At 41.0% G+C, this 19,564-nt stretch overlaps 1 protein-coding gene across 1 annotated transcript in view; it reads left to right on the top strand.

Annotated features, from left to right (window-relative positions):
- LOC138999839 (testis-expressed protein 101-like) overlaps positions 1–19,564 on the top strand; it is a 54,819-nt gene that overhangs the window by 26,045 nt on the left and 9,210 nt on the right. The window lies entirely within an intron of this gene.

Below are 19,564 nucleotides of genomic sequence, written 5' to 3'. Positions count from 1 at the left end.
AGGAGCCAGTGGTCCCAGATTGTGAGAGGGATGTCTGACTGCCAGTTTATGCCTGATCTGCTACAGATAGTGCCTAAACCAGCAGGACATTCCCCGAGGGGTCCCGAATTGTGAGAAGATGTAGGCCCGGCTGAGGGACCTCCCCACCCTATCCATGAATGTCATGCACTGGGCCTAGAGTATATATATAGCTAATATGCTAAGTGTCCTTCCCTCCATTCAACGGGTTGCTATGACATGCACCAACCACCAGGAGGCAAACACTCAATGCAGGGGTTGCTGTGATGCACAGAGAAATGGCACCGTGGACCTGGTGCCCATAAAGGAACATTCGGCTCCCCCCAAGTGGAACACAGACCTCACCACCACCCTGGAAGGACAGCCCACGAAATTGCACCTGATGCTGCTGAAGACCCCATGGCACAAAATGCAGCCCACAGCCAAGACCATCTCAGAAACGGTCGCTGTGGTCACTGGGTAATGACCTCACATAGCAAGGCCCGGCTTTCTCGCCCTAGCGATGACTAGCCTCCTTGCAGTTTCTTCAGCCTAGGAATACAACTTGCTTTATAGGCAGGTGGAAACACTGTACACTGTAATCAAATGTCTGTGAAGTGTTTTCCCTTGCCTCATCTCATTTGATCCTCACAGAAGTCTGGGAGTAGGTAGATAGGAGACTCGGTGGAATCTTACTTTCTTTTCATTAGCCAGAAAATGGAGAGGTAGAAAGCTTAGAAACTTGACCCGACTGAAAAGAAGCAAGAAATGGTGGAATTTGAAAATGACTTCAGGTTTTCTCACTGCACAGAATATAGTCAAACACTCCTGCAGTTAAATATTTCACCTTTTGTTTTCCCTTCGTGATCTACAATAATAATCTGCTTCATGTTGATATTTACTGATGCGTTGCTGACAGTTACCTAAAAGAGAAGTTGGGGTGCTTCACTGGGCTGAAAAAAAAAAGTTTAGCTAAATCAGAAAGCAGGTCTAATTAAGCAAGTTTATTCTATATACATGAAAGGTTAAGTTGACTGATGCGTGTGCATTACATATAAATCTCTTGTGGGCGTCACTCGCACACATGTGTTTCCATCTGTCATTGTCGATCGTGAGTTTGGTCGACACTTCAATTATAGAGAAAGGGCAAATAGCAATATTAAAATATTTCTTCTAATTAATCTCCTTTAATGTGTATGAATTCCTGCACCAGGCCACTAGGCTGAGATAATTGCAGAAGGACAGAGGATCTCAGACTGCAACTGACCTAGAAAAAATACAGGGGTAGAGGAGATGGATAGAGGAGAAGAGAGACAGATGGGGATGGTCTGAGTCCATTTGATGGCACAAATGCTCTGCAGCTCTAACTTTTTTCACATTAAAGCATTATAATTTTGAACTGTGGTAACAACACTAAGTGTAAGCTCCGTGGATCTGCTCTACAACATAGTGACTATGGTTAGCAACACTATTTTCTTCACAGTTTGAAGGCCATTCTAATAGAAACGGGTACAGGAGAAGGCTGCAAGACATTCCAGATGAGTAAGAATGTTACACTTTCTCATTGTAATCATACTGACAGCTAAGGGTTAAATGGCCAAATAGGACTCAATCTGTACCACATTAATGGTGCATGTGCCATGACAATATGGTTTCCCTGTTATCCTTAACTTGTACCCCTATTTACATCAAAAACTCACTGTGAATAATATATGAAATTTTGTGTGTAGGGGCCGATGTCTGGAATACTGGGAAGCAAATTTAGGAATGAGGCAGCTGTTGTGGGGATTGATAGTTAATAACACTATGAGCTTTTGAGTCAGACTGACTAGGCTTACACTTCAGAGACTTGTTTAAAAAAAACAAGTTCTTAATAGAATTTGGCCACCCTGGGCAATGTGGTTCAGTTAGTTGGAGCATTTTCCCATGCACCAAAGGGTCAAGGGTTCAATTCCCAGTCAGGGCACATATATAGGTAGTGGGTTCAGTCCCCAATTGGGGCCCATACAGAAGGCAACCAATCAATGTTTCTCTCTCTCTCTCTCTCTCTCTCATTCTCTCTCTCTCCCTTCCTCTCTCTCTAACATCATTAAAAACATATCCTCAGGTGAGGATTTTAAAAAAAAACAGTGTTTGGCCCTTGAGGCACACTCAATAACATTATTATTATTTACTAGAAGTGCAGCACAGGAAATAGTGCATGGGTTGAGTCCCCAGGCCTAGCCTGTGATCACGAACATCTTCCCTGGCTGCCAGCAGCCAGATCCACCCCCTGCCACCACCCATTCCAGTTCCCTGTTCACTATCCAGCAATGGGAGCCTGACAGCCAGGAAAGGAACCAAGCGGTTGGCCGTTCCTGCCCACTTGCCGTCCCCACTGCCCTACCGTTCACCATCTGTGTGGGGGGTGACCATCTCCACAAGGACCTTGGCCTGGTGCCACCCGCATTTCCCGCCACCCAACCCAGGTCCTCATTCACCATTGGAGATTGGAGCCTGCTGACCAGAGAAAGGGACTGAGAGGTGGTCAGTGCACCTCATAGTGACTGGTAGAGCAGTCGTTCTGGTCGTTCTGCCATTGTGGTCACTGGGCTTTTATCAGATAGGATTATTATTACTAGTGGCCCAGTGCACAAAATTCGCGCGTGGAAGGGAGGGTGTCGTTCAACCTGGCCTGCACTCACTCCAATCAGGGAACCCTTGGAGGACGTCCGACTGCCGGTTTAGGATCAATCCCACAGGGCAGTCGGACATCCCTCTCTCAATCCAGGAACACTGGCTCCTAACCACTCAACTGCCTGCATGCCTAATCACCTCTAACCACTCTGGCTGCCAGCCTTATCACCCCTAACTGCCCCCCATTGCTGACCTGATTGCCCCTAACTGCCATCCCCTGCCAGCCAGCTTGCTCCCAAATGCCCCTTCCTGCCGACATGCTTGTCCCCAAATGCCCCCTCACCCCCGCCTGCCTGATCACCACTAACCGCCTCTGCCTCAGCTCCACCACCATGGCTTTGTCTGGAAGGATGTCTGGAAGGTCCCCCGGAAGGTCTCCCAATCTAATTAGCCTATTACCCTTTTATTAGTTTAGATTATTATTAATTTTACCATTAACTCATTTCTAGTGCACTTTCTTCCACCCTAGTCCCAGCCTCTCTCCTCTCCCTTACCTGCATTCACATGGCCCACTTGGAGAAATACATAGGCACCAGTGCACATGAGAAACATTCCCACGTTCGGTACCATGGCTGCTGGCCTTCCCGTGACTAATGAGCCTCTGTCGCCTTCTTATATAACATGCTTCTCTCACACCACCCCCTGAACTGGATAAGCATCAACCTCCCCAGAGCCATTCATGTGTGTTCCTAAGCCTGAGAGCATAAAGTTCAAGATTATCTCTCAGCTGAAACCACAGGACATTGACTCATGGCTTCATGTTCCTGAGTCTCAATAGCTTAAAATGCATTTGAAATGAGGCAAGGATGTTTGTAAAATCCCTTTGTTTTAGTGTTTCATGATCAGGCAAAAGGGAGAGGGAAAGATGAAAAGAACCATCTGCTCTCACAGGGTGTTCAACCCCATGGATATGGACAAGAACTTGGTAAAGGCCATGGAAACAGGAGGGTGGATGTGAGCAAAAAGGGGAGGGGGACTCCTGCAATAATGTCAACATTAAAAAATTTTAATTAAAAAAATAATTAAGATTTGAAGATGGCGACCGGCAGGAAGGTAGGGAGGGAGAGAGTGTGAGAAAGCAAGAGAGTGATAGAGGAGTGTGTGCAGTTGTGTGGTGTGTGTGTGTGTGTGTGTGTGTGTGTGTATGTATGAGCTAGGGAAAGTTAGATTCTGCAGATCTTTTAAGGGGCTCCAAAATGGGAAGTCTTAGATGGCGAAGTCCCGCTCCCAGCTCGGACACAATTAGGCGGCCAGTGCAGGCACAGAGACCAAGCCATCTTGAGAAACAGAGCTGCTTGAGACCAGCATCCTGGGCTCAGCCCCACCCAGTCTGGTCTCAGATGCAAACCAGGACCCTGCAGCCACTGGGGACAGAGAACCGGAACCACAGCTATAGATTCACAGACACCAAGAATCCAGACATCCTGGCAGCAAATTTCTGTGAGTAACAGAGCCCATCCCCTTCTCCGCAGGCTTGCGGGCAGCACCATAGTAACTCATAGACCCAGAAATCATAGCATGGGAACTCCCCAACACTGGGAACTTGTTCCCCACAGCACAGACTCCGGGACCCCGATTCTCCAGGCGGGAGGCAGCACTAAGCACCTGTGACTTAACTCTGTTTCTTATCACCTGCGCTTGGGATCCCTGATTCCCTGTGCATTCACACGAAGGCCAGTGACTCCAATTCTTGGTGCATGCACACACAGGGACCTTGATTCCAATGAGAGCCCACATGAAGCAACAGAGACTCTGATACTGGATTCTTGGGGAACTCTGACTCCTGGCGCATGCTAGGGGGCTCTGATTTTCAACACACTTCTGGGGCATCTTGGCTTCAGCACAATGCAGGCAGGGTCCCTGATTTTAAGTGTGCACACGAGGCCACACAGAGTGCTGGAAAAGCTGACTCTGAGCAAGCCGAGTTCCCACCAACCCAAGACAACCACACATCTTAGTGTCAGAGCTCTTCAGTGACACTAGGGTGGTGCAAAGCTCCCATTGCACAAAGCCCGGGCCCATGCAACTAGTTGTTTGAACCTTCTGGAGATAGCCAGAATGGGGAGACGACACAATCCCCAGGGAAAGGAAAATGAGGAGTTGCCAAGAAAGGAAATTAGTGAAATTGAAGCATGCAACATGACAAAAAAAGAATTCAGAGTAATGGTTGTACAATTCATTCACCGAATGGATGAGAAAATCAACAAACTATGCAAGAATCAGGAAGAAATGAAAAGTGATACAGCTACAGGCAAAAACACAGTGGAAGGTTCCAACAGTAGACTAGAAGCAGAGGACCAAATTAGTGAGATAGAAAGTAAAGTAGAGAAACAAGTTCAATCTGAACAGCAACTGGAGAAAAAAATTAAAAAGCAGGAGGAGAGCCTCAGGGAGCTTTGGGACAACATGAAACGAAGTAACAGATGCATAATAGGGCTGCAAGAAGGACAAGAAGAACAGCAAGGATTAGAAAATCTATCTGAAGAAATAATGACCGAAAACTTCCCAGATGTGGAGAAGAAAAAAATTACACAAGTACAGAGTCCCAAGCAAGATGAATCCCAAAAGACCCACAACAAGAAACGTCATAATAATGATGGCAAATATTCACGACAAAGAGAGAATCTTAAAGGCTGCAAGAGAGAGACAGACAGTTACCTAAAAAGGATCCCCCATCAGATTATCAAAAGATTTCTCAACAGAAACATATCAAGCTAGAAGGGAATGGAAGGAGGTATACAAAGTGTTGCAGAGGAAAGGACTGAATCCAAGAATATTCTATCCAGCAAGGCTATCATTCAAATTTGAGGGGAAATAAGAAGCTTCACAGACAAAAAAAAAGGCTAAGGGAGTTTATCAATACCAAGCCAGCAATGCAAGAAATGCTAAAGGGACTGGTGTAAAAAGAAGAAATAAAAAGCTCAGAAAGAAAACAGCCACACGCAAAAAAAAGAAATGGCTATAAATAAGTACCTTTCAATAATAACTTTAAACGTAAACGAACTAAATGCTCCAACCAGAAGACATCAAGTGGCTGAATGGATAAAAAAACATGACCCATACATATGCTGTCTACAAGAGACCCACCTCCTTAGAAGGAACTCACAAAGACTGAAAGTGAAGGGATAGAAAAATATCTTTCAGGAGGATGGAAATGAAAAAAAAAAAGCTGGGGTAGCAGTACTTATATCGGACATAATAGACCTCAAAGTGAAGGCCATAACAAGAGATAAGGAAGGCCACTTCACAATACTAAAGGGATCAATACAACAAGGGGATATAACCCTGATAAACATATATGAACCCAATGCAGGAGCACTCAAATATATAAAAAAAACTCCTGGAAGATATCAAAGGAGAGATCGACAACAATACAATCATAGTAGGGGACGTTAATACACTACTGACATCTCTGGATAAATCCTCCAGACAAAAAATCAGCAAAGAAACAGCAACCCTAAATGACTCACTTGATCAAATGGACTTAATTGACATCTTCAGAACATTTCACCCCAAAGCCACGGAATATACATTCTACTCAAGAGCTCATAAGACACATTCAAAAATAGACCACATATTGGGTCACAAACAAAGTCTCCCCAAATTCAAGAAGATTGAAATCATACCAAGGATCTTCTCAGACCACGATGGCATAATATTAGAAATGAACTACAAAAAAAAAAAACCCAAAATACTCAAACAATTGGAAGCTGAATAGCATGTTATTAAATATTGATTGGGTTACCAATGAGATCAAAGAAGAAATTAAAAGCATCCTGGAAACTAATGACAATGAAAACACAACAATCCAAAACCTATGGGACGCAAAGAAAGCAATCCTGAGAGGGAAGTTTATAGCTCTACAGGCCTATCTCAAAAAACAAGAAAAAATGGTAGTAAATCATCTAACTCTAAAACTCAAAGAATTAGAAAGAGAGCAACAAGAAAAGCCCACAGTGAGCAGAAGGAAGGAGATAATAAAGTTTAGAGCAGAAATAAATAACATAGAGACCAAAAAAATAACACAGAAAATCAATGAAACCAAGATCTGGTTCTTTGAAAGGATAAACAAGATTGACAAACCTCTAGCCAGGCTCACCAAGAAGCAAAGAGAGAGGATCCAAATAAACCAAATCAGAAACGATAGAAGCGAAATGACAACAGACCCCACAGAAATACAAATGATTGTTGAAAAATACTATGGACAGCTCTACTCCAACAAAATAGACAACCTGGAGGAAATGGACAAATTTCTAGAAAAATACAACATTCCAAAACTCAATCAGGAAGAATCTAAAAATCTCTATAGGCCAATAACTATGGAAGAAATTGAAGCAGTCATCAAAAAGTTTCCAGCAAACAAAAGCCCAGGACCAGACAGCTTCACAGGGGAGTTTTACCAAACATTCAAGGAAGAACTAAAACCTACTCTCCTCAGACCACTTCAAAAAATTCAGGAGGAAGGAACACTTCCAAGCTCATTCGATGAAGCCAGCATCACCCTAATACCAAAACCAGGTAAAGACAACACAATGAAAGAGAATTATAGGCCAATATCCCTCATGAACGTAGATGCCAAAATCCTCAACAAAATCTTAGCAAATCGGATCCAGCAGTACATCAGAAAGATCATACACCATGACCAAGTAGGATTTATTCCAGGGATGCAAGGATGGTTCAATATACACAAATCAATAAACGTGATACATCACATAAACAAATTGAAAGAAAAAAACCACATGGTCATATCAATTGATGGAGAAAAAGCATTTGACAAAATCCAACACCCATTTTTGATAAAAACTCTCAGCATGGTGGGAGTAGAAGGATCATACCTCAACATAATAAAAGCCATTTATGACAGGCCCACAGCCAACATCATACTCAATGAACAAAAACTAACACTATTTCCCCTAAGAACAGGAACAAGACAAGGGTGCCTACTCTCACCACTCCTGTTCAACATAGTACTGGAAGTATTATCCATTGCAATTAGACAAGAAGAAGAAATAAAAGGCATCCAAATTGGAAAAGAGGAAGTAAAACAGTCCTTATTTGCAGACAACATGATATTATACATACAAAACCCTAGAGACTCCATCAAAAAACTACTAGACTTAATACATGAATTTGGCAAAGTAGCAGGATACAAAATTAATGCCAAGAAATCTGAGGCATTTCTATAAACCAATAGTGAACTTTCAGAAAGACAGATTATAAAAACAATCCCATTTACCATCGCACCAAAAAAACTAAGCTACCTAGGAATAAGCTTAACTAAAGAGGTTAAAGACCTCTACTCAGAAAACTACAGGATGTTGAAAAAAGAGATAGAGAAAAACATAAACAGATGGAAGAACATACCGTGTTCTTGGATTGGTAGAATCAACATCATTAAAATGTCCATACTACCCAAAGCAATCTATACATTCAACGCACTTCCCATTAAAATACCAATGGCATACTTCACAGATCTAGAACGAACTCCCTAAAAATTCATCTGGAATAAAAAAAGACCCTGAATAGCTGCAGCGATCCTGAGAAAAAAGAACAAAATAGGTGTGATCTCAATACCATATATCAAGCTGTATTACAAAGCCACTGTTCTTAAAACAGCTTGGTGCTGGTACAAGAACAGACATACAGATCAATGGACTAGAATAGAGAGCCCAGAAATCGACCCAAACCAATATGCTCAATTAATATTGGACAAAGGAGGCAAGAACATACAATGGAGCCAAGATAGTCTCTTCAATAAATGGTGTTGGGTAAATTGGACAGATACATGCAAAAAAATGAAACTAAAACACCAACTTACACCATACACAAAAATAAACTCAGAATGGATAAAGGACTTAAATGTACGACTGGAAACCATAAAAATTCTAGAAGAATCCAAAGGCAACAAAATCTCAGGCATATGCCGAAGGAATTTCTTCACTGATACTGCTCCTAGGGCAATGGAAACTAAAGAGAAAATAAACAAATGAGACTACATCAAAATAAAAAGCTTCTGCACAGCAAAAGAAACCATCAACAAAACAACAAGAAAACCCACTGCGTGGGAAAACATATTTGCCAACCTCATATCTGATAAGGGCCTAATCTCCAAAATTTATAGGGAACTCATACAACTTAACAAAAAGAAGATAAACAATCCAATCAAAAAATGGGCAAAGGACCTAAATAGACACCTTTCAAAAGAGGACATTCAGAAAGCCAAGAGACATATGAAAACATTCTCAAAGTCACTAATCATCCGAGAGATGCAAATCAAAACAACAATGAGGTACCATCTCACACCTGTCAGAATGGCTATCATCAACAAATCAAAAAAAGACAAGTGCTGGAGAGGATGTGGAATAAAAGAAACACTTGTGCACTGCTGGTGGGAATGCAGACTGGTGCAGCCACTATGGAAGACAGTATGCAGTTTCCTCAAAAAACAAAAAATGGAACTCCCATTTGACCCTGTGATCCCACTTCTAGGAATATATCCCAAGAAACCAGAAACACCAATCAGAAAGCATATGTGCACCCATATGTTCATAGCAGCACAATTCACCATAGCTAAGATCTGGAAACAGCCTAAGTGCCCATCAGTAGATGAATGGATTAGAAAATTTTGGTACATCTACACGATGGAATACTATGCTGCTGTTAAAAAGAAGGAACTCTTACCATTTGCAATGGCATGGATGGAGCTGGAGAGCATTACGCTAAGTGAAATAAGCCAGTCAATGAAGGAAAAATACCACATGATCTCACTCATTCATGGATAATAGAGACCATTATAAACTTTTGAACAATAATAGATACAGAGGCAGAGCTGCCTCACACAGATTGTCAAACTGCAGCGGGAAGGCCGGGAAGGGTTGGGGGGCAGGAGGGAGGCAGGTAAGAGATTAACCGAAGGACTTGTATGCATGCATATGAACATAACCAATGAACATAAGACACTGGGGGGTAGGGAAAGCCAGGGGGATTGTCAAGGGCGGGAGGGAAAAAGGACACATATATAATATTCTTAAGCAATAAAAAAATAAATAAATAAAACATGTCATTAAAACCCTGATATTCCCTTGTAAAAGCTGGATACTTAGAAAGAGGTTTTCCATAGACTCCAAATACATGCTTTAAATTCTGACTAGCTTGAAAACTGGGTATAAAATTCTATGATGAGTCTGGTGGATCTTGCCTATTGGGGTCCTCAGGAGGGTATATCAGAACTCTTCAGAGAGATTTAGCAGAGGACACTCATGGTCCCTTTTCAATTGAAGACTGTCATAGTGCCAATGCCACTCAGGGAGGCTGCAGCAGAATAGAAATGCCATTGGGCAGCTTTCAACAGAGAGGACAACACACTCCTACTTTCCTCCATACCACTTCCCCTTGGAACTGAAAAATTTCCATGGGCCTTCCAGAGGGGCAAAGAGGGCAACTATGAGTTGCCAGTCAATGTGCTATCCTATCAGGGTGGTCCAAGACAATGACAACCTATAGCAAGAGTTGTGGGTAGACTAAAGCAGGATTTTATGTGGGTGTGGCTGAATCTCAAGGAGAAAATAGCACCAGGAAAAAAGTGGAAGTTCTTATATATAAAAAAAATAGAAATGACTACAAGCAAGTAGCTTTAATAATAACTTTAAATGGAAACAGACTAAATGCTCCAATCAAAAGACATCCAGTGGCTGAATGGATAAAAAGACATGACCCATATATATGGTGTCTACAAGAGACCCACCTCAGAACATCGGACTCATACAGACTGAAAGTGAAGGGATGGAAAAATATCTTTCAGGAGGATGGAAATGAAAAAAAAAAAGCTGGGGTAGCAGTTCTTATATCCAACAAGATAGACCACAAAGTGAAGGCCATAACAAGAGATAAGGAAGGCCACTTCACAATACTAAAGGGAGCAATACAACAAGAGGATATAACCCTGATAAACGTATATGAACCCAATGCAGGAGCACCCAAATACATAAGAAAACTCCTGGAAGATATCAAGGGAGAGATCGACAACAATACAATCATAGTAGGGGACTTTAATACACCACTGACATCACTGGATAAATCCTCCAGACAAAAAATCAGCAAAGAAACAGCAACCTTAAATGACTAATTAGATCAGATGGACTTGATTGAATCTTCAGAAGATTTCACCCCAAAGTCATGGAATATACGTTCTTCTCAAGTGCACGTGGGACATTTTCAAAAATAGACCACATATTGGGTCACAAGCAAAGTCTCCCCACATTCAAGAAGATTGAAATCATACCAAGCATCTTCTCAGACCACAAGGGCATAATATTAGAAATAAATTACAATAAAAACAATCCAAAAAATTCAAACACTTGGAAGCTGAATAGCAAGCTACTAAATAATGACTTGGTTACCAATGAGATCAAAGAAGAAATTAAAAATACCCTGGAAACTAATGACAATAAAAGCACAACAGTCCAAAATCTATGGAAGACAATGAAAGCAGTCCTGAGAGGGAAGTTTATAGCTCTACAGGCTTACCTCAAAAAAAAAAAAAGAAAAAATGAGAATTTTTTTTAAACATCTAATTTGACAACTCAAAGAATTAGAAAGAGAGCAACAAGAAAAGCCCAAAGTGAGCAGAAGAAAGGAGATAATAAAAATCAGAGCATAAATAAACAATATAGAGACCAAAAATACAATACAAAATATCAATGAAACCAAGAGCTGGTTTCTTTGAAAGGATAAACAAGATTGATGAGCCTCAAACCAGGCTAACCAAGAAACAAAGAGAGAGGACCCAAATAAACAAAATCACAAATGAAAGAGGCGAAATAACAACAGACTCCACAGAAATTCAAAGAATTGTTTAAAAATACTATGAACAACTCTACTCCAACAAACTAGACAACCTGGAGGAAATGGACATATTCCTAGAAAAATACAACCTTCCAAAACTCAACCAGGAAAAATCTAAAAATCTCTATAGGCCAATAACTATGGAAGAAATTGAAGCAGTCATCAAAAAGCTCCCAGCAAACAAAACCCTGGAGCCAGACGGCTTCACAAAGGAGTTTTACCAAACATTCAAGGAAGAACTAAAACCTATCCTCCTCAGACTACTACAAAAAATCCAAGAGGAAGGAACACTTCCAAGCTCATTCTATGAAGCCAGCATCACCCTAATACCAAAACCAGATTAATACAACACAATGACAGAGAATTATAGGCCAATATCCCTCACGAATATAGATGCCGAAATACTCAACAAAATTCTAGCAAATTGGATCCAGCAGTTCATCAGAAAGATCATACACCATAACCAAGTAGGATTTATCCCAAGGATGCAATAATGGTACAATATCCACAAATCAATAAACATGATACATCACATAAACAAATTGAGAGATAAAAATGATATAGTCATATCAATTGAGGCAGATAAAGCATTTGACAAAATCCAACACCCTTTCTTGATAAAAACTCTCAGCAAGGTAGGAATAGAAGGATCATACCTCAACATAATAAAAGCCGTATATGATAAACCCACAGCCAACATCATAATCAATGGGCAAAAACTAAAACCATTTCCCCTAAGAACAGACGTAAGACAGGGATGCCCACTCTCACCACGCCTGTGGGAAATACTACTGGAACTACTAGTCATTGTGTGTAGACAAGAAGAAATAAAAGGCATCAAAATTGGAAAAGAAGAAGTAAAACTGTCCTTACTTGAAGATGACATGATAGTGTACATAGAAAAACCTAAAGACTCCATCAAAAGAAGTATTAGACTTAATAAATGAATTTGGCAATGTAGCAGGAAACAAAATTAATGCCAAGAAATCTATAGCATTTCTTTACACCAATAGTGAACTTACAGAAAGAGAGACTAAAAAAGCAATCCCATTTACCATCACACCAAAAAAATTAAGATGCCTAGGTGTAAACTTAACTAAGGAGGTAAAATAACTATATGCAAAAAACTACAGGACACTGAAAAAAGAGATAGAGGAAGGCATAAACAGATGGAAAAACATACCGTGTTTATGGATTGGTAGAATCAACATCATCAAATTTTCCATACTACCCAAAGCAATATATAGATTCAATGCAATCTCCATTAAAATACCAACAGCATATTTCACAGTTCTGGAACGCACATTCCAAAAATTCATCTGGATTTAAAAAAAGACTTCGAATAGCTGCAGCAATCTTGAGAAAGAAGAACAAAGTAAGTGGGATCTCAATACCATATATCAAGCTGTATTACAAAGCCACTGTTCTTAAAACAGCTTGGTGCTGGCACAAGAACAGACATATAGATCAATGAAATAGAATAGAGACCCCAGAAATCGACCCAAACCACTATGCCCAATTAATATTTGACAAAGGAGGCAAGAGCATACACTGGCGTCAACACAGTCTCTTCAATAAATGGTATTGGGAAAATTGGACAGATACATGCAAAAAAGTGCAACTAGACCACGAACTGACACCATACACAAAAATAAACTCAAAATGGATAAAGGACTTAAACATAAGACGGGAAACTGTAAAAATACTAGAGGAATCCACAGGCAGCGAAATCACAAACATATGCCGAAGGAATTTCTTCACTTATATGGCTCCTAGGGCAATGGAAACTAAAGAAAAAATATACAAATGGGACTACATCAAAATATAAAGCTTCTGCACAGCAAAAGAAACCATCAAACAAATAACAAGAAAGCCCACTACATGGGAGAACATATTTGCCAATGTTATCACCGATAAGGGTTTAATCTCCAACATTTATATGGAACTCATACAACTTAACAAAAGGAAGATAAACAATCCAATCAAAAAATTGGCAAAGGACCTAAATAGACACTTTTCAAAAGAGGACACTCAGAAAGCCAAGAGACATATGAAAATATGCTTCATGTCATTAATCATCCAACAGATGCAAATCAAAACAACAATGAGGTACCATTTCACACCTGTCAGAATGGCTTTCATCAACAAATCAAAAAAAGACAAGTGCTGGAGAGGATGTGGAAAAAAAACACTCGTGCACTTTTGGTGGGAATACAGACTGATGCAGCCACTATGGAAGACAGTATGGAGTTTCCTCAAAAGTTAAAAATGGAACTCCCATTTGACCCACTGATCCCACTGCTAGGAATATATCCCAAGAAACCAGAAACACCAATCAGAAAGGATATATGCACCCCTATGTTCATAGCAGCACAATTCACCATAGCTAAGATTTGGAAACAACCTTAGTGCCCATCAACGGATGAATGGATTAGAAAACTGTGGTACATATAGACAATGGAATACTATGCTGCTATAAAAAAGAAGGAATTCTTACCATTTGCAACAGCATGGATGAACTGGAGAGCATTATGCTAAGTGAAATAAGCCAGTCAGTGAAAGAAAAATACGATATGATCTCATTCATTTATGTATAATAAAGACCATTATAAATTGATGAACAAAAATAGATACAGAGGTAAAGCAGGATTAAACAGACTGTCAAACTACATCAGGAAGGCTGGGGAGGGTTGTGGGGGTAAGAGATCAACCAAAGGACTTGTATGCATGCATATAAGCATAACCAATGGACACAAGATTCTGGGGGTAGTTGAGGCTGGGGGAAGGTCAAGGGGGAAAAAAAGGAGACAAATGTACTACTCTGTAATATTTTAAGCAATTTAAAAAAAGATACAGAAAAAAGGGGGAAAAAACTAAAAATGGAACTCCCATTTTACCCATTGATCCCACTGCTAGGAATATATCCCAAGAAGCTAGAACGACCAATCAGAAATGATATATGCACCCCTATGTTCATAGCAACACAATTCACCATAGCTAAGATTTGGAAACAGCCTAAGTGCGCATCAGCAGATGAGTGGATTAAAAAACTGTGGTACATCTACACAATGGAATATACGACGCATCGGTAAAAAATAAGGAATTCTTGCCATTTGCAACAGCATGGATGGAACTGGAGAGTATTATGCTAAGTGAAATAAGCCAGTCAGAGAAGGATAAATACCACATGATCTCACTCATTTATGGAATATAGAGAACGACATAGATTGATGAACAGGGCAGACCAGAGACAGGGAAGCAGCGATCAGACTGTCAATCCCAGATGGAAAGTAGGGGAAGGTGGAGGTAAGAAGGGAAATCAACCAAAGGACTAGTGTGCATACATATAAGTCAAACCAATGGACAAAGACAACAGGGGGATGAGAGCATGAGTGAGGGTGGGGGGATTACTAGGGGGATGAGGATACATTTGTAATACATTAACCAATAAAGAAATTAAAGATTGAAAACAATACTAAAATGACCCCGAAAACATGACTCAGTGGTTGAGCATTGACCTATGAACCAGAAGATCACAGTTTAAATCCCAGTCAGACATATGCCCGGGTTGCAGGCTCGATCCCCACTAGGGGGCTTGCAGGAGGCAGCCAATCAGTGATTCTCTCTCATCATTGATGTTTCTCTCGCTCTCCCTCTCCCTTCCTCTCTAAAATCAATGAAAATATATTTTTAAAAAATACTAAAATGAATGAATAAAATAAGTTTAAAAAAAAACAGAATCCATTTTATTTCCTGACTGTAGACTCTGCATCAGAAGCCCAACCAGCTCGCCTGTCAGAGTCTCAGAGAAGTGTGAGAAGACGGCCATACAACTCTCCATCTAGGAGGAAACTGAGGCTCAGGGAACTCCTCAAAGGCACAGGGTGGGTTAAAACCACCCAGCTTCCCTACCTGGTTTGGTTCAGAGGGTAGAGTGTGGGCCCGAGGACTGAAGGGTCTCGAGTTCAATCTGGACAAGAGCACATAACTCCATTGCAGGCTTGATACCCATCCTTGGTCCGACACGTGTGGGAGGCAACCAATCAATGTGTCTCTCTTACATCAATGTTTCTCTCTCTGTCTCTCCCCCTCCATTCCACTCTCTCTAAAAATCAATGGAAAAATATCCTTGGGTGAGGATTAACCAAGAAACATTTTTTAATAATTAAATAAATAAAACCACCCAGCCTTGGGAACATTTTCAGAGTGGAAGTTTCCCTGCCACATTCACACGTGACCATATTTATCTCCTCCAAAAGGCTTCCCTACCCTGGCTCAAAGTTAAAGTAACACTGGAAACTTGAACTGGCTCATTTTCTAGACCAGAAAGGCCTAGAGCCCTCATTTACTTGTTATGAAATACTTCCCTTCCTCTGAGCCTCAGTCTCCTCACTTGAAAAATGCACATCACAATCCCTTTCTCTCAGGGCAATGTGAGTCCTATATATTCAGAGCTTTGAGCTGGTTGTGGCGACTCTACAGACAGCTGGTGCTCTGTGAAAGCTACCTCACCCTGGTGTGAATCCATGGGCCATTTGTTTACCATAGTGAACAAAGAATAAAATACTTAGGAATGGATTTAGCAAAAGAAACTTAAAAATATACACCGCAAACTACAGCACATGGTTGAAAGATATTAAAGAAGACCTAGCCCAGCTGGCGTGGCTCAGTGGTTGAGCATCAACCTATGAACCAGGAAGTCATGGTTCAATTCCTGGTCAGGGCACATGCCCAGGTTGCAGGTTCAATCCCCAGTGTGGGGCGTACAGGAGGCAGCCGATCAATGACTCTCTCTCTCTCTCAGCATTAACGTTTCTATCTCTCTCTCCCTCTTCCTTCCTTTATCTGAAATCAATAAAAACTTTTTAAAAAGTAAAAAAGAAAGATAAAAGTAGGCTTACTATATAACCCTAAAATCCCACTTGTATATATATACTCAGGTTAGTAGGGAAAACTCTGTCTTCCTCTTGTGTTTTTCCCTTACTCACACAATTACCCTACTCAGGAGTTTTTTAAATATATTTTATTGATTTTTTACAGAGAGAAAGGGATAGAAAGTTAGAAACATTGATGATGAGAGAGAAACATCGATCAGCTGCCTCCTGCACACTCCCTATTGGGGATGTGCCCGCAACCAAGGTACATGCTCTTGACTGGAATCTAACCTGGTACCCTTCAATCCTCAGGCTGACACTTTATAAACTGAGCCAAATTGGTCAGAGCCCCACTGAGCACTTTTGACACCACAATTGTAAAGGTTTTCTCATAACAAACAATTCTATGACACTGGCTGGGTGGCCTTTAATTTAACTCCAGTCTGAAACTAGCTACCTGTACATAGTATCAGATTCCACAGGTTAAGGGCTCAGTCCCCCAAGACTTCAGATGCCAATCACAAGCCCAGGTGGTCCCCTGTGCTTCTGGCCAATAGGCTATAAATCAGAGGTTCCCATGACCCCTCGTTGAGTTTAAGTTATTTGCTAGAGCAGCTCACAGAACTTGGGGAAGCAGTTTACTTACATTTGCCAGTTTATTATAAAAAGGATATGATAGCCTTAGCCTGTTTGGCTCAGTGGATAGAGCAACGGCCTACAGACCAAAGGGTCCCAGGTTTTTTTCTAGTCAAGGGCGTGTACCTTGGTTGCAGGCTTCTCCCCAGCCTGAGCCCTAACAGGGCTCCTTCAGGAGGCAACCAATTGATGTGTTTCTCTCACATCAATGTTTCTGCCTTTCCCTCTCTCTTCCACTCTCCCTATAGTATCCTCGGGTGAAGATTAACAACAACAACAATAAAAAATAAATTTAGCCCTAACTGGTTTGGCTCAGTCCGGGTTGCAGGCTCCATCCCCAGTAGGGAGTATGGAGAAGGCAGCCGATCAATGAGTCTCTCTCATCATTGATGTTTCTATCTCTCTCTCCCTCTTCCCTTTCTCTCTCAAATAAATAAAAATACATTATTTATAAAAATAAAAAGAATGAAATTCCCTGGCCAGTGTGGCTCAGTTGGTTTCAGCATCATCCATGCACCTAAAGGTTGCTGGTTCAATTCTCAGTCCGGGCAAATGCCCAAGTTGCAGGTTCAATCCTCAGTAGGGAGTATGCAGGAGGCAGCCAATGGGTGTTTCTCTCTCATATCAATGTTTATCTCTTTCTCTCCCTTTCTTTTCCTCTCTCTCTCTAAAAAATCAATAAAATATACTTTTAAATGACATAATCATACATGCCACATAAATGAACCTTGAAGACATTGTGCAAAGTGAAAGAAAACAGGCACCAATACAACATGTGCTATGTTTCATTTATATAAAACGTCCAAAATAGGCAAGTCTATAAAGTCAAAGTTGATCAGTGCTTGCCAAAGCCTGGAAGGTGGGAAGTGGAGAACTAATGATGGGCACTGGCTTTCTCTTGCAGCTAATGGAGCAGTTCTAAAATTGATTGTGATGATGACTGCACAACTATGAAGAGACAAAAGACCATTGAATTGTACACCTTAAATCAATAAATTGTGTGACATGTGAAATCTCTTACTACAAAGCTGTTCAAAAAAAACTGGGAGGTGGACACATTTGCAATCTTGCTCCCCAGCATATATTGTTAATTCAGCTCAAATCTTATAAAATGTCTCCACGATAAATAAATGAATGAAAATAAAAAACTGGGTCCCTGACCTGTTTGGCTCAGTGGATAGAGCGTCGGCCTGCAGACTCAAGAGTGCCAGGTTCGATTCCAGTCAAGGGCATGTACCTTGGTTGCAGGCACATCCCCTCTGGGGAGTGTGCAGGAGGCAGCTGATCGATGTTTCTCATCGATGTTTCTAACTCCCTATACCTCTCCCTTCCTCTCTGTAAAAAATCAATAAAATATATTTTTTTAAAAAAACTGGGAAGCCGTTCCTAAAGGTGGTTTCACATTTTATTTTACCTTTTTTTTTCAGTTTCCAAATGGTTATTTTATCAGCTTGTTTGAACATTAAATTTATCCTTGTTTGCAATCCAAAATAGTTATCTGAAGTTTGCTATGTGCGTGTGTGTTTACTTTATTGTGTATTTGTTTTCTAAACCCTTTGGCACAATTTTCTGGGGGCGTTCAGGTCAGAAGAGAACGTTTCTTTTGTGTTGCCAACCTGAGCATTTAAATTTTGGGGTTTTGGGGGGGTGGGTTGTGGCTTTCTTTTGTTTTTGAAGTCTGCATTCTTTCTTTGTAACAATTGTATTTTTATTTTTTCTATATCATCTAACTCCAGAGTTTTCTTTTTACCCCCCCTTCCCCTCAATTCTACATTCACAGTTGAACCATATTTTTAGGAAAGGTGCCTTGATGAGATAGATCAGAATGGGAGCTCTGAACATTCATCAATGTTTTCCCTAGAAGATAATTTTTTAAAAAAATGAAGCCTAAAGAGCATCCCCCCGCTTTTTTTACATCTCTTGCGCTGCATCAGTAGACAGAACTTCTGTTAGTTTTATGAAATGCAATGTCTAACCCCTTTTTTTCCAGGAAAAAGAAACGCAATGACTTGAAGTTGAGAATGTGGATACCGCCTCACTCACACACACTCATTCTCAGACTGTAAAGAATCCCTCGCCCTCCTTTTAGCCAGCATACATACAGTACCGTATGGCAAAGGTACACCAAAGGTGGGCTCGAGACCCAGGCTCCATCTTTCTTATCAGAAGCAAAGGCCAGGCTGCCTTTTACAACAAAGCACCAAAGCTGAACCCAGTTCTTCCTCCTCCTCCTCCTCTCATAAGCTAGTCATTCCGCTCACTCAACACCGGCCAAAAGACAGAAAAGCTAGTTCTAGTCTTTCCTGGAAAGAGACAGCTTTCTTTTATAAGTAAGTAAATCCATCGGTTATTCTCTCTTCCAAGATGGCCGACGTTATGGTTTTCTATGAAGTCAGTGCTTACTTAGCTCACTAACAGCACTGCTGTTGGCAGCTGTGGCTGCTGCTGTGGCAGGATTTTCAATGTGGTGTGTTTTCAAGCCTCACTCATTCATCCTTTCATTCCCAAACATTCAGCATCCGTGCATACTCCTCACT

The sequence above is a fragment of the Myotis yumanensis genome, unplaced genomic scaffold, assembly GCF_028538775.1.
Source record: "Myotis yumanensis isolate MYYU_CA2020_CCGP unplaced genomic scaffold, mMyoYum1.0.hap1 SCAF_23, whole genome shotgun sequence".
Lineage (NCBI taxonomy): Eukaryota > Metazoa > Chordata > Mammalia > Chiroptera > Vespertilionidae > Myotis > Myotis yumanensis.
This window is presented reverse-complemented; position numbering and strand designations above follow the sequence as displayed.